This window comes from Tachypleus tridentatus, chromosome 13, assembly GCF_004210375.1.
Source record: "Tachypleus tridentatus isolate NWPU-2018 chromosome 13, ASM421037v1, whole genome shotgun sequence".
Taxonomy (NCBI): domain Eukaryota; kingdom Metazoa; phylum Arthropoda; class Merostomata; order Xiphosura; family Limulidae; genus Tachypleus; species Tachypleus tridentatus.
In genome coordinates this window covers 33,451,744-33,468,443 of record NC_134837.1, presented here as the reverse complement: position 1 = coordinate 33,468,443, position 16,700 = coordinate 33,451,744, and the positions used below count along the sequence as shown (strand labels likewise).

At 33.2% G+C, this 16,700-nt stretch overlaps 1 protein-coding gene and 1 long non-coding RNA gene across 10 annotated transcripts in view; one reads left to right on the top strand and one right to left on the bottom strand.

The window, feature by feature from the left end:
* LOC143237166 (sodium channel protein para-like) overlaps window positions 1-16,700 on the bottom strand; it is a 232,121-nt gene that overhangs the window by 107,117 nt on the left and 108,304 nt on the right. The window contains exon 1 of one of the 9 annotated variants that reach the window (XM_076476123.1): window positions 12,825-13,241. The exons of the other annotated variants lie outside the window; for them this stretch is intronic. The gene's annotated coding sequence lies outside the window, so the exon portion shown is untranslated. Of the gene's footprint in view, window positions 1-12,824; window positions 13,242-16,700 lie in introns of those variants that run through there. 9 annotated transcript variants of the gene reach the window in all.
* Window positions 3,075-16,700, top strand: part of LOC143237170 (uncharacterized) — a 40,668-nt gene continuing 27,042 nt past the window's right edge. Inside the window, exon 1 of the long non-coding RNA XR_013019901.1 lies at window positions 3,075-3,270. This is a non-coding gene — a long non-coding RNA (uncharacterized LOC143237170). The remainder of the gene's footprint in view (window positions 3,271-16,700) is intronic.

Genomic DNA, 16,700 nt, shown 5'->3' with positions numbered 1-16,700 from the left:
TGAATATATTTCCAGTTAGACGTGATTTCATAGAAAAATATAAAATTTGGGTTATTTTAACACAATATATAATATTATTAGATTTCAAAAATTGCAGTTTATAAACTGATGACAAATGATTAAGTGTTTCGACGTTCTGCGTGTTTTCTTGTAGCAAAGCCATAACGGGCTTTCTGCTGTGTCTACCGAGGGTGGATCAAACCCCTGATTTTAGGGTTGTAAATCCGAAGAGTTACCGCTGTTCCCTCGTGGGACGCTTAACGAACAAACAAAGTTCGTTAAAAGCAATAAAAAAAATTAGAGATTTTTTTAAAACAATTTTCAAATAACATGGCAAATGGGAATAAAAATACGATATAATGTTTAAAACTATTAAGGTAAAGGCTAATCGACAAGTGTTAAAACAATTAACACTGAACAGTTATATATGACAATTTATGCTAAAAGAGTTAATATTCAACAGTTACACACGACAGTTTATGCTAAAAGCTAATGTGCAATAGTTATATATGACAATTTATGCTAGGAGTTAATGTGAAACATTTATATATGACAATTTACTTAATTTCTCATTAAAATACTGTAGTTCTGTAGTTTTTTAAAACAACTATATGAATAGCATGTCTCCAGATTGTTAAAATGTCTACAATGTTAAATTAAAACAATTATTTGAATAGTTGCAAGTTAAACACTAGAATATTTGAAAATTATGTGAAACAGACTCCGTGTGAAAAACTTGATAATAACATGTATTTATTACGAAAAATAAATTCTGTTGTCGAACTGAAGGTTTCTTGACAATATACACACACACAGAGATATATTTCAAAATACTCAGTTTGTATGTTAAAACAAAATCCATTAACTGAATATATAAAACTATAATTACGCTGTCAATAACTTAGCACATGTGGTATTTACTGTTTACTTGTTCAAAGGTTTAATACCAAACCAGAAAAAATTACGTGAATTACTAAAAAACTACATTCTGAAGTTTAAAAAACCCACAAATATACAGAAACTAAAGATAAGCCACAACTTGTATAGACCGAGAAATTGCAACCAAATTGAATTGAATTCTGAAATAATAACAACTAATTTTAGAATTTCCTGTTTACTTTTGAAAAAAAGAACATACGGAAAAAGAAAATGCAAATAAAACATAACACAACTTTCAGAACAGTTGGGTAATAAACACAGACATGTATTACTCCTTAATAGAAGTGAAATAGCTGTACACTTAGGATCCACCTACTGAGCAAGCTGTTTCAGTATGATTAAATGTCCGATGATTGTTACACAACAGAGAAGCTACAGTGACCATAAAAATAGTTGTTGCGTGCGTCATTTTCTCCCGTGATGCATCAGGATCTTCGTCATTGTGAATATATTCAAATTCCCAGTGTGTCTATTTATTCACACTTACGATAGTACTTCTCTATTAGTTGAATTTACATTAAAGCAGAAACAGAATTGTTTCAACATCGTTTCTTCGTAACCAACCAACGCTAATCATTTTTTGTTCATGCGATAGAGGGATTTTAGAACAGAAGGTGTTATTTTTGAGACCCTGATATCAAAATACTTTGGTCTGGCATGGCCAGGTGGGTTAAGGCGTTTGACTCGTCATCTGAGGGTCGCGGGTTCGAATCCCAGTCGCACCAAGCATGCTCGCCCTTTCAGCCGTGGGGGCGTTATAACGTGACGATCAATCCCATTATTCGTTGGTAAAAGAGTAGCCCAAGAGTAGGCGGTGAGTGGTGATGACTAATTATCTTCCCTCTAGTCTTACACTGCTAAATTAGGGACGGTTAGCACAGATAGCTTTGAGCGAAATAAAAAACAAACAAACAAATATTTTGCTGATGTTTCAGCAAAAGTACAAAGGTCTGTAAGACAAGGCTGCCTTTCCAAGTTTTATTTTGCCACGAAGAGTTACTAAGACTTTTCTAATAGGCCTAATAGAGACAGGATAACAGCTTAAAATATCTTTGAAGCTCTATCCAAGTAACTATTCTTAGACCCCAATTTACGAATACGTTATAAAATTCAATTGGTAATTGTACACATTATGTGTAATTATCTAGTAATTTAGAAGATCCTTGTATGTTAGCGAGCCTTGTGCGCAAAACTGTGAATATAAAACAAAACATGAATGAGGTATATAACCCACAATCTGTTTCTACTACTCAATATTCCATGGTGTTTATGGAGAAAAATCCAATATTTACAGCAATCACACACACACACACACACACACACACACACACTGTTTGTCGCACGGAAGCTAAATTTCACCAAAGGCACAAGAAACAATGTGTTAAAAAGAAGAAAAACATGTAATGGAGAGTGTACATTATATTTTCCGTCATTCTTGATTAGAATTTTAAGCCTATTTCATATTGATGCTAACGCTTGTATCGTCTGCCCTAGCGGTACTCATTGATGTTAACAGTATTCTACACGATTAAATAAGCACGTTTTATTCAAATAAAAAAATCTTGTATTATCGAAAGAGAGAGAAGGAAGCAAAAGCAATATTAATTTGTAACAAGTTAGATATGCAATATAATATCGACCCTGAAAGGGCCTCTCATGAAATTTTGTTTTAAGATCAATAGTTTTAAATCAGCTTTTATATCAACAAGGATATTATTAATTTCACTCAATTGTTACGTAACTAGATTTCATTTGTTTGGTGTTTTTCTTGCTGTTCCTTTCTAGTTATCTCTTTTATTATCTATTTTGTGGTTGATACCGAGGAATTGTTTGTTTATTTCATTTTTAATTTCACGCAAAGCAAAACGAGGACTATCTGCGCTAGCGTCTCTAATTTAGCAGCGTAAGACAAGAGGGAGGGCAGTTAGTTATCACTACCCACTGCTCGCTTTTGAGCTACTCTTTTACCAATGAATATTCATCTTTTTTGTAACCTTAAAACTCCCCCACGGCTGAAAGGGTAAGCATGTTCGGTGGAACGGGGATTCGAACCTACGACCCACGAATTACGACTCTAGCGCCCTCACCAACTGGTCATGTCGTGGAATGGAATATGATATAAGTTACATCTAGGAAGTGTTGATATATATATTGCACTGAATTTTCTCTAAAGAATGTACATTTAATAAGCTATTTCTTTCAGAATCTGCATGAGGAGATATTGCCAGTAGAAAGTATTCAGTAATTTAGCACAATTAAGGTGATTTTATAAGTTAATACTATAACGGTTGACGAAGTATTTGGTGGCCAGTTGGGTTGTAATCAATGACTGTAAGTCGTGAACATCTGATTTAATTTTTAAACTGATATTTTCCTCTTAAGTATATCACCATTTTACTTAACAAGTTCCTTATTTAGCCAACATTATTATGTACAGTGTGTTTACTTATATTTTATTATAGTCCATCTTTACAAATCTGGATGCATCAGAAATACATATATGTGTTTTAAAGCATTTATTTGTTAGTTTTTTAATATACTGACTTTAATGTCACTGAGGTAGTCTCACATACAACTGCTTCTTTCTTTTTATTCTATTATAATTTGTGTATATTGTTTGTTGTTGTTTTTTTTTTGGGGGGGGGCGTTATATATTTATTTAAACTTACGTTAAATTGAGCGTTACACTGTTGTTACTTTTATAATAGAATTGCTACTGGCTATGTTGACGGGTTTCAATAAACATTTCCTGGAACCTGATCTGAATTAATCGGGCTGATAATTTTGCCCAGAGGTTCATAGCCCTGATTAAAGTAATGTGTATGAGTGAAGATAACGTGTGAGATATGAGCGCACAAACATAAAAAGCCAAAGCTCATAAGTGCTCTAATAAAAACAGTACACACATACATATATATATATATACGTACAGCAGCCATAAACATAGTTGTAAATAGAAGTGGTTAATCTAAATAATGATCCTTTTATAACACAGATTAGCACAGCAAAGGGGAATGTGATTAGGATATAGACAGGTTGCATAAACCTCAGGTATATAATTGGTATTAAGTTTAGTAAGGCACTGAACATATAGTAATTTATTTATTTTAATTTTTGCAAATATGAACTAACCAAGTACTCCGATATGATTTCAACAGAATTGTCTATGGTGAGAACTTCACTGATTCTGTTGCTGCGTTAAAACAGAACAACAGCAGTTTGACAGAGTAATTTGTTTCCTGTTTAATACTATGCTACACACCAAGGTACATATAACGTTATGAAATAATGTCGATACTAAATGTTTAATACTATGCTACACACAAAGGTACACATAACGTTATGGAATAATGTCGATACTAAATGTTTAATACTATGCTACACACCAAGGTACACATAACGTTATGAAATAATGTCAATACTAAATGTTTAATACTATGCTACACACCAAGGTACACATAACGTTATGAAATAATGTCAATACTAAATGTTTAATACTATGCTACACACCAAGGTATACATAACGTTATGAAATAATGTCGATACTAAATGTTTAATACTATGCTACACACAAAGGTACACATAACGTTATGGAATAATGTCGATACTAAATGTTTAATACTTTGCTACACACCAAAGTACACATAACGTTATGAAATTGTGACAGTACTAACTGCTATAAGTAAACCTTATAACCTAATATATACGCCCAATTCTACATATTTAAAACGACTGGTAAGACTGACAAATAGATCGATATCTTATTAACAAAGACAATAAAACTACAAATTAATCGAAACTAAAATTTGTTTCTTTGTATTGTTTTAAATTTATGCAAAGGGCCATCTGCGTTGTGCACTTCACGGGTTTCGAAATTCAATTTTTAGTGTTATAAGCCTTCAGACTTGCTGCTAAACCACTGGGGCTATAATATGCAAAGAATTTATTAACATATGCAGGCAATCACATCATATTATTTTGGGTTTATCTTACAAGTATAAGATGCATTCTTCCAAAGTCAGGGCTTAAGGAGTAGGCTATCAAAATTTTAGATTAAAAATTCGGGTGCCGGAAAAATAGAAACGAGATTCTGAAGTAGAATATTGTAGAACAATGTGTCAGTCATTTAATATTACATGTATTTAAAAAAAGAAAATATTAAAACAAAATTTGAAATAAAACTTTATTTATTCTTACCATATAACTACAATTTTTCATTCAAGCCAAAAATATTAACATTTTCGTAAGCTATAGTAATCTCTTATGTATTTAAGCCAGCATGGTTCATGATAATTTTAAAATTAATATTTTTTTTTCTTTTTTCCTCATTACTTCTTTAATGGGAATTCATTTTCTGATTAAAAACTAACTATAGCAGTTTTTCCTTTATATTTACTCCATAAAGCGTAAATCTGAATTCTGTTAAGCATTACGTAAAGTTAATACATGGGTAAATACAGTCACATTATCGTTTGCTGGCCCGGCATGGTCAGATGTTAAGGCGCTCGACTCATAATCTGAGGGTCTCACCAAATATGTCCGCCCTTTCAGTCGTGGGGGTGTTATAATGTGACGGTCAGTTCCACTATTCATTGGTGAAAGAGTAGCCTAAGAGTGGTGATGACTAGCTGCCTTCTCTCTAGTCTTACACTGCAAAATTAGGGACGGCTAGGGCAGATATCCCTAGTGTAGCTTTGCGCAAAATAAAAAAAAAAAAACACGAACAAAACAATCTCTATTTAACATCTTCTCAGCTTGGAGTTAAATCTCAAACTTAATTGTACTCGTGGGGGGTTTTGAATTTCGCGTAAAGCTACTCAAGGGCTATCTGCGCTAGCCATCCCTAATTTTGCAGTGTAAGACTAGAGAGAACCCACGACCCACCGCTAATTCTTGGAGTACTCTTTTACTAACGAATAGTGGGATTAACCGTCACATTATAACGTTTCCATAGCTGAAAGAACGAGCATATTTGGTGTGACGAGGATTCGAACACGTGACCCTCGGATTACGAGTCAAGTGCCTTATCCACCTGGCTATGACGGGCCCTAATTGTACTCGTATTTGATATGAGAAATTTAATTTATGGAACATATATCCTATTCCAAGTAACACTAATTTCGTCAGAATAACTTTTCTTTTCTCCAGCAAAAGCTTATATAACTTCCATTTTTATCACGTCCCAATAAATAAATATTATAAGAATGACAGGTAACTCCATTGAAAAGCTCTGAAATAAAAAGTTGTAAGCTTATGGATTACGTATGCTGGCCATTCTGCATTCAGAATGTCTTTAACCGCTTGTATTAGCGCATGAGATTTACATACCATAAACATGAAATTTCGTATCTAAGATTAAATCTAATTGTATAATTACAAAACAGTGAGGGCAAAGATAAAAGCGCTTTTATTATTAGGCCTAATTTTGTCGATAGCTGCATATTAAATAGGCACATGCAGCATTGATGAATGTACGAAATGTCCAAAACAATAAAAGCGAGGCTCATATCAGCAATATATTAGGAAAAAAAAATCGATTTAACTTATAGCTTATCACTGTAGCAAATTGGTCTTACATTCTATGTAGCCCTTATGTGTAAAACCTGTGAAATTATTCATAACTATAATTTATAGTAGAAATGTGTCAGATATGAAACTAAGTAGTAACGGCAGTTTTTATGTTTTTACATTTAATGTCTACCAATATTAGGGTGAAGTCGATTTTACTGTTTCTAGAAATGGCGTTCGTAAATGTTAATGTTTATTGAAAAATGGGGGAAGCGGCATATATACACACGCGCGCACGTATCGTAGTGTATATATATATCACAAGTCTTTCACGAAACCATAAAGCTACGCAAAAACTGAGATAAATCTCATATTCCAACAATTAGGGGGCCATTAATTTTATGCTATCATTAGCAGTACTCGAAGCCACGATAATGACAATATTTTCTGATATTAAACGTTAATTCATCCCTCCCAACTTGTCACTGCGTCTCCTAGCGGTCATTTCTAGTGTAACCAATTAAAAACCAACAGGTGATCCCAACTCTGTTACTAATTTACTTTATTAACTGGCTGTCAGCAAGGGTATCGAATAAATTAGAACAACACATTGTGTGCACTTAATAAAGTATCGCTCTCCATAAAACCTTTCAATTAACACGCGAAACAAAGCTAATAAACGCAAAATCATACTGTTCCATACTCCAGTAACAGTGGAGTATCGTTTGGTGTAAAAAACAAACACAAATTACATAAGAAAGGGTTACCAAGCGATAATTAAGTTGGATTAACTCTAGAAAACAATTATAACTTCGCAATGTTTTTAACTGTTTTAAGATAACTATAATGTTATACCACGATATAGAAATAATAACTAAATTAGATTACACTATAGAAAACAGTTATAATTTCGCAACGTTTTCAGTTATTTTAAGAGAATTACAGTGTTACACCAAGATATGTAAATAATAACAAATCTGGATTACACTCTACGAAATAATTATAATTTGGTAATGCTTGTTATGTATCTCAAGATAATTAAAGTGTTGTAGTACCACGACAATTGTAGTCAAAATTATTTGTGTATTTACTAGACAAACAGGCAGAAAAAACTTGAGTTTTTTCAGAAAATATCAAAGCCCGTAGCTATTTTATAATTATTTAAATATAAATCATGAGACAAGGATATAAATTTGCGTTTTTGTAATACTTAGCATCAAGATATAGAAATATTAAAGAATAATGTGTGAACTGCGTATACATACATATACACATAATTATCACAATTTACTCGAGAAAGAAATTAATCCACAAATGTCGGAATCAATTATGTTAAAACACACAAAAAAGAAACACTCAGTGTATTTATTTTTTTATTCATCTCTTAATTCCTACTTTAAAAACTAAAGGTCGGGTTATTACTGCCTTGACCTTTCAATTTCTTTTTCGTAAATACGACTCCTAAGAAGCAATATTTAGAAAACGTCACTTGCTGTTTTAGTTTTACAGGCTGTTCCATTTACCATATTGCATAGCTGTACATTGAAATCCCCGACGCACCAAATATACCTTTCAGCCGTGGGGTCGTTATAATATTACGGTCAATTCCAGTATTCGTTGGTAAAAGAGTAACCCAAGAGTTGGCGGTGGGTGGTGATGACTAGCTACCTTCTCTCTAGTCTTACACTGCTAAATTAGGGACAGCTAGCAGATAGCTCTCGAGTAGCTTTGCGCGAAATTTAAAACAAACAAACAAACAAACCTGTACATTGAAATATTAATTGTTTTTCTTTTTTTTATAGGGAGCTACAAACCCAACTAAAGCTATAGAGTCTTATTGTAAAACAAATTAAAAATGTTATCGATAAGGTATAGGTAATTAAACTTATAACTAAATATAAAATAAAATATTTTATTATAACGCAGTTAATTTAAGAAATACTTACATTTGTTAGCATATTTATATATATATATATATATTTTACAAATGAAATGAGAATTAGGCGGGAAAAGTAGTTTGAATGTGTGTGTTTTATTATAGCAAAATCACATGAGGCTATCTACTGAGTCCACTGGGGAAAATCGAACCCCTGATTTTAGTGTTGTAAATTCGTAGACTTGCCGCTGTATTAGCGGGGGACAAAGTAGCTTGTAAGCGCGCACATCTTTCTGTTTCTTCTGAGAGAAAAGGTGGGTAAAATGCTTGGATTTCATGATGTGATCCAGTGAGTGCGCAAATAAACAGAATCCAAGAAACAGTTGAGAACTAGAGAAGTTATTTCAAAGCATTGTTTAAATCGCCTACCTTTCACGCTACAGCAACGAAACTGCATACTATCTCTGGGACTGAAGAGCAAATGCAGCTACACCAACACTGGCTTTACGCCAGTTGGGATTTTTGTCAAAAATAATCTTCCATCTGTATGAGATTACTTGTCACTGGCTAATTTAAAACTTATTAAAATTTTCCAATTGGCAGAAAAAGCGAAGCAGATACTATCAGTACTTTTTCCTAATAAATTTTTCGAAAAGTAGATTGCTCATCGATAACGAAAACATAAACTGATGAGGTGTATTTGATATCTTAGTATAAAACATCAAAAGATAAATTTTACAGATGTATAATTTTTAAAATAAGATTTAAGCAACGTGCGTGTGAGTTTTTCTTACAGCAAAGCCACGTTGATCTGTCTGCTGTGTCTACCGAGAGAAATCGAACCCCTTATTTTAGTGTTGTAAATACGTAGACTTACTGCTGTCACAAAGGGGAACAAATTTTAAAACTGAGTATGACGTCATACCATGCGCTCACAGCACTGATTAAGTCATAGCTCATCGTGTTTAAACTGTGTCGTATTCGTAACCATATAATTCCCACTTCTGTTTTTTTTTTATTCGAACGTTAAATAATGTTACTGCCAAGCTGTATCCAACAGGTTCTTTTTTTTTTAATCAATACGAGTTGGGGGAGCGAGATTTGTGGGGTGGTTAATATATGCGCAAGTTCTATATTTGTTGTTCAGTGCTTGCGCAATAATGTTGGGACATCAAGAAGAGAGCTACACAAAGATCGATTTTCCTCTAGAACTTATGTTACCAAGATATAGGTTTGCACTAAATACGTCCTCGAATGGCATATAACAAAAGCACGTGGCCCAGAAAATCTTTGGATTGGCTATACTCACTGGCAAGATTTTTGTGCAATGCCAGAACTATGGCTAATGTATTTGAATTACTTTTGGTATTTAACATAAGGACAGATGAAAAGAAAAAAAACAACAACAAAAACTTATGAGCTTTGATATTTGTACAAAATTATACAATGACTACATGTGATAGTAGTCTTTGAACTGATAAACAAGATGGAAGCCAGCCAGTCAAAGCGTCCTCCGTCAGCCCTGACCGAAAACTGGGATTTGACCGCTTCTTGTAGAATTCAATCATGACCACGAGTACGGATTTTGTTCATGTAGCAACAGAACCTCAAATATATATCTTCGAAATCACGTTTGTTTAGCGCTAAACTATTGATCTGTATAATTATTTCGATGTTATTTTATAATAAGTAAAGAAGAGAGGCGGTTATTAAACTATAGTTACAGTAAATAGCGAATACATAAAATATGACGTTACAGTTATTTCTAAATTCAGTTGTCCATCAGCTGAATCGTCTGCAGATTCACTTTTATTTTTCTGAATTATGAATAAAGCTAATTGAAGTAAATATAAATAACAATAACAATAAATAACTGATGTTAAAATAAACATGCACCATTGTATTATTAATCCTTACTCCAATTCTGATGTACAAATTACTCACGAAATTGATACAAATTACACTTATACATTTTCGTCTAGTTTACACCGTAACATTTGTTGTTCGTACAGTTTGACGGTATGAGCTGGGCACCAACCAATACTGTATCTGGAGCCATCAGGGACCCCAGGAAAGAATTTGTATGTAGCCCCCTCCTCCATCGTAATAATATAGTTTTTGGAATGATAGTATGTGTTCCTCTTTTGGAGTAGTTTTTGGATAAATTTGCACAAACAGCTGAAAGAGCGGTTAATGTTTGTACTGTTTCGATAAAGTTTGTTCACATTATTTTGTTGTTCTTATGGACTCCCTGGTTATAAAAACCATTGAGAAGATATTTCTGGATTTTTTCTTTCTCTGACTGGACCTAACTGTATAGAGATCTCGTCGTCACTAGATACAAAATACAATTATACAACAAAGTGTAAGTTTACACTGAAGGCGGAAAAATTTAAATATGATATTGTTTCGTTAATGTAGATTTAAACTTTGTTATAAGCTACTTCACACAGTATTGTGTATAACTTGTTCTTTATACAGTTTTGCACTGTTCTCTAATTACACTTATATGTTCTTGTAGTTCAGGAGGAACCCAGACGATTTTGGGGAAGTGGCCTAAGCCAATGTATCATGTGATCATCCTAGTCGTGTCAGTGTGAATACCGTATCCACTTTTTGATTTTCACTGATGCTTTGTTAAACCATTCCACCATTTATAAACATTAAGTTTTTCATTCAAAGCTCAACGAAATTTCTGAAAAAGAACATAACAAACAAACACATCTGAGGTGACTCATTAAGAAAGTCAAGCTGATTTTGTTCCGTTTTTACGAGTACAGATTCGAGTTGGGTTGTATATTGACCGATAGGACCATCATAGATAAAGTTTAATTAATGTAGGACTGATGAAACATACACGTGTATGTGCCTGTGCCACTGTGTTTTTTTTTTTTTGTGATTTAAGTGTGTGATTGCGTGCTTATTGGATAACAACTGCTCATCTAATCGTTTTAGTAAAACTATAGTGCTCAGATCGCTCAATCTACTTGGCTTGTTGCAGTGTAAATCTATATGTCAATATACTGTATTTGTAATATTGGTAATTATATACCAGGTACAGAGACTGTTTCTACTTTACCGTGATAGCTACATATACGCTAGTTATGTTACTATATATATAAAATAATACCGTTAAGTGCTGGTAATTGGAATGCTATATTTAAACGTAACGCTTGTATTAAATACCCAGGAACACAAATTACTAGCACGAAAGGTGGTCTCTCTCTTTAGTTCTGCTTTGTTGTTTTTTTTCTTTCTCTCTCTTGGGGGTAAATTTTTCTCGAACTATTTATTTTTATGTAAAAAACAAAACGGGATACATTCACGGTACATACTACACGGTGATATTACTAACATATTTACTGTGATAGACTCTGTATTACTAACATATTTACTGTGATGGACTCTGTATTACTAATATGTTTACTGTGATGGACTCTGTATTATTAACATATTTACTGTGATGGACTCTGTATTACTAACATATTTACTGTTATGGATTCTGTATTACTGACATATTTACTTTGATGGACTCTGTATTACTAACATATTTACTGTGATGGACTCTGTATTACTAACATATTCACTGTGATGGACTCTGTATTACTATGATGGACTCTATATTACTAACATATTCACTATGATGGACTCTGTATTACTAAAATATTTACTGTGATGGACTCTGTATTATTAACATATTTACTGTTATGGATTCTGTATTACTAACATATTTACTGTGATAGATCTGTATTACTAACATATTTACTGTGATGGACTCTGTATTACTAATATGTTTACTGTGATGGACTCTGTATTATTAACATATTTACTGTGATGGACTCTGTATTACTAACATATTTACTGTTATGGATTCTGTATTACTGACATATTTACTTTGATGGACTCTGTATTACTAACATATTTACTGTGATGGACTCTGTATTACTAACATATTCACTGTGATGGACTCTGTATTACTAACATATTTCCTGTGATGGACTCTATATTACTAACATATTCACTATGATGGACTCTGTATTACTAAAATATTTACTGTGATGGACTCTGTATTATTAACATATTTACTGTTATGGATTCTGTATTACTAACATATTTACTGTGATAGATCTGTATTACTAACATATTTACTGTGATGGATTCTGTATTATTGACATATTTACTGTGGTAGACTCTGTATTACTAACATATTTACTGTGGTAGACTCTGTATTACTAACATATTTACTGTTATGGACTCTGTATTACTAACATATTTACTGTTGTGGACTCTGTATTACTAACATATTTACTGTGATGGACTCTGGAGGAGAAGATGCGATTAAAAACTTGAGATAAGATTTTTTTGTATAGGGAGGGGAAGTTCCAATAAAACACTTGACTAAAGTTCGTAGATTTACTGAGTTCTGTGAGCAACACTGGACATAAGTAAGGAAATAAAAAAAAAACATAGAAACATTTAATTCATATAAAGTTTTAAATACCTGGCCACAAGTTGACGACCCGGCATGGCCAGGTGGGTCAAGGCGTTCGACTCATAATCTGAGGGTCGCGGGTTCGAATCCCGGTTGCATCTAACATACTCGTCCTTACAGCCGTGGGGGCGTTATAATGTGACGCTCAATCACATTATTCGTTAGTAAACGAGTAGCCCAAGAGTTGGCGGTGGGTGGTGATGACTAGCTTGCCTTCCCTCTTGTCTTACACTGCTAAATTAGTGATGACTAGCGTAGATAGCTCTTGAGTAGCTTTGCGCGAAATTAAAAACAAACAAACACTAGTTTATAAAAAATCCCAACTCGACTTTCGCAAGAGCTCTGATTCTTTTTAACTGTTAACTTAATTGTAAATGAATTACCGTTTACAACACAATAACGAAGTTCTGTTGTTGAAAATGAAGCGCGTTTTCTTGAACTTGTACAACAGACACATGAACATGTTGAATTATATTCGCTCAGTGATCTGTATGCTCATTAAGTAAAAACAAGACCGCACGTCACTGACAAAAGTAATACGTCACGAGTGAAGGAGATATCACGTGGTGCAAACCAATAAGTTCTATCGATTTCTTTTTTCTAGCTTGTCTTAATGTACTTTGTTGGGTTTTTTTCAGAGAACTTATAATAAGAATTTTATGGTAGCTTTAATTATATGAGCTCTTGTCTTATCTAGCTTGATTCGCAGTTGCTGTTTTAAGTGGGAATACCATGAAATAATGTTTTTTTTCTTTTATGTTCTTTTGCAGTTGATTTTGTAAGCATAAAGAATAAAGTTTCTGACTATTTATTTACAGAGCGAGTTTTAATTCTTTGATGTTATATTAAATGTTGTACTTGTGTATCACTGAGCACAATATACGATTTTTAATTAAGTTATCACGTGCTTGTGTCAGTGACAATCAAGTTAGACGTATGAATGAATGGCATAATTCCAGTAATACGTTCTGATGCTTTGCTACAACTTTTATTACCGTGTGTTTATCTGACGGGTTTGTAACTCAAGCAATAAATTATTAATTTACCGACACACTTATTCAAGAAATAAGTGTCGTGAAACAGAACCTTATCAAAACGTTTCCTTGTCTTTCAGCCCTACTTACCAAAGACGTTATTGATGTTTAATCAATATCGGAAACGTTTATAAGATCTAAAGCACAACATGTGTGAGAACACGACATTGGCTGGCAACTTATTAGAAAAACAAAAAAACACACGAATAAGCCATTATAATACCTTAACTTTAAAGTCACCCATCACGTGTTGAGCATGCGCGTCTCAGACTTTTCATGCTAAAACAATAATTATATACAAAGTTTATGCGTATATTGATAATGTGTAACACAAAGAAACATATAAAGAGTTGTTAGCAGGAAGTCACATTCTTATATAAGGTGTGGAGAAATAACTGGATCCGTGTAGTTGGTTTGTTTGTTTGTTTCTGATACTGGTGTAAAGCTACCCAAGGGTTATCTGTACTAATCCTCCGTAATTTTGAGTTGAACGACTACAGTGAAGGCAGCCAATCAATAATATTCACTGTCCACTCTTGCAATTTTGATTCACTCCTATAAAACAAAAACAGGACTCCAACTACGAACCCTTTAATTCACACACAGTGTATCATGCTAATCACTAGGTCACGCTCTGTCACTACTGTGTTACGAGTTTTGTTGTTAATAGGAATCACGCTGCTACATAACATGTGTGTAGTTATATGTATTGTTACATAACATGTCACTATATATCTCACTCTGTGTAGTTATATATATACTGTTACATAATATATCACCATATTAATCTCACTCTGTGTATTTATATATATTGTTACATAACATATCACTATATTAATCTCACTCTGTGTATTTATATATATTGTTACATAACATATCACTACATATATCTCACTCTGTGCAGTGATATGTATTGTTATATAACGTGCAACTATATATCTGGCTCTGTGCAGTAATATGTATTGTTACATGACATGTCACATATATCTCACTCTGTTTAGTGTAACATATATATATATATATATATAATGAAATGTTATGTAACAATACATATTAATACATAGAGTCAGATACAAAGTGACACGTTATGTAACAATACATATTAATACATAGAGTCAGATACAAAGTGACACGTTATGTAACAATACATATCACGACAGAGAGTGATATATTATGTAACAATATATATAACTACACAGAGTGAGATATATACAGTGACATGTTATGTAGCAGCGTGATTCTTATTATCAACAAAACTTGAAGCACAGTACGGACCGAGTGTGACCTAGTGATTAGCGTGATACACTGTGTGTGAATCAGAGTTCGTACTTCAAGTCACGTTAAGTAGCAATACATATCACTACGCAGAGCCAGATATATAGTGACATTTTATGTAACAATAAATATCACTGTGCAGAGTGAGATATACGATGACACGTTATGTAAAAATGCATATCACTACACACATTGTTACTTAAGATGCTCATAGTAATAGGTTCTGTGTAGTATTGTGTTGACGTGAGGTGAGAGTTACTGTTTTCTTTCAAGGTTATGTTTAAAGATGAATAGATTAATACAAGAATAGTATCTACGGTGTTAGCAGTGGGATTAGTTTGAATAAGAAATTGTATGGAGTAGGAACTGCAAATATGTGGATCGCTGTGAGACCATGTGTATTAGGAACTGTATTACTATAGACAGAAGGATTGCAGTAATATTAGTTTACTGTAGATAAATTATTAGGTAAACTATAAGAATCATTACTGATAAATGACATCTAAGGTACATAATGTATTATTACAGAGGTTGGCTTGACATGAATAGATAGTGTAGATTATTGATTTCGTAATTACTGGGTGGTAGTTTTGTTCAACTAATTAAGGTATCGTTACAGGGAAGCGAATATTACGTATATGTTACAGTAGATTGTTGTTAAGCACAATAATGCACAAATGGGCTTCCTGGCTTCTGTCCATTGCGGGTATCGAAACCCAATTTTCACTGTTATATATTATCAGACGCAACCCTGAGCCACAACGAGTTGCTAAAGTAAGTGACTGTTTTTATTTTACTAAAGTGTTAGACTGGTTTCTCTGTGTACATGTGAGTTGTTTTATAGTACTATTTTAGACTGTTTTTTGCACCTTCTTTATTGGGTAATTAGGACTAGTGTTTGCATAGACCGTGTATTATATAACTATTCAAACTTATTTTTGTATAGGCAAAATGCTTTATAGTACAATTGCAGACCGGTCTTCACATAGATAAAGTGCTTGACATCGGTTTATTTTAGACCGGTCCTCACATAGGTAAAGTGCTTGATATAGTTCTATTTCAGACTGATCTTTGCTCGTAGGTAAAGCGTTTTACACGGGAATATTTTAACTGGCCATTTGTATGGCATTATTATGAATGGTCCTTTCATAGTTGAAATGTTGATAATAAACGTTGACCAGTTCAGATAAACTACTGATTATGTTAATGGTTGAAGTGGTCTTGTGTAGGTAAGTAGCTGAAAGATTAATGGTTTTTAGCTGATAAAATTTCGATAATAAAACCAATACATTTATCTGCATGCCTGCTTCCGAACAGCCCGTAGATACTACAACACTGAACCGACTACAGCAAGGAAAGAATAACGTATTGCCATGGACTAAAGTAAGAATAGCATATGCAAAGGGACTGAAGTTCCCACTTTTAATTCGCCATCTGAGTAAAATGTTTTACATTTTGTAATATGTCTTAGCATTCTGGCCGAATTCACAAGCAACTCCAAGCACACATATTCCAACCGGAGTTTACCATACATATATGATAACCAAAAGGACAATTTTCTTGCTTCATTACCAAT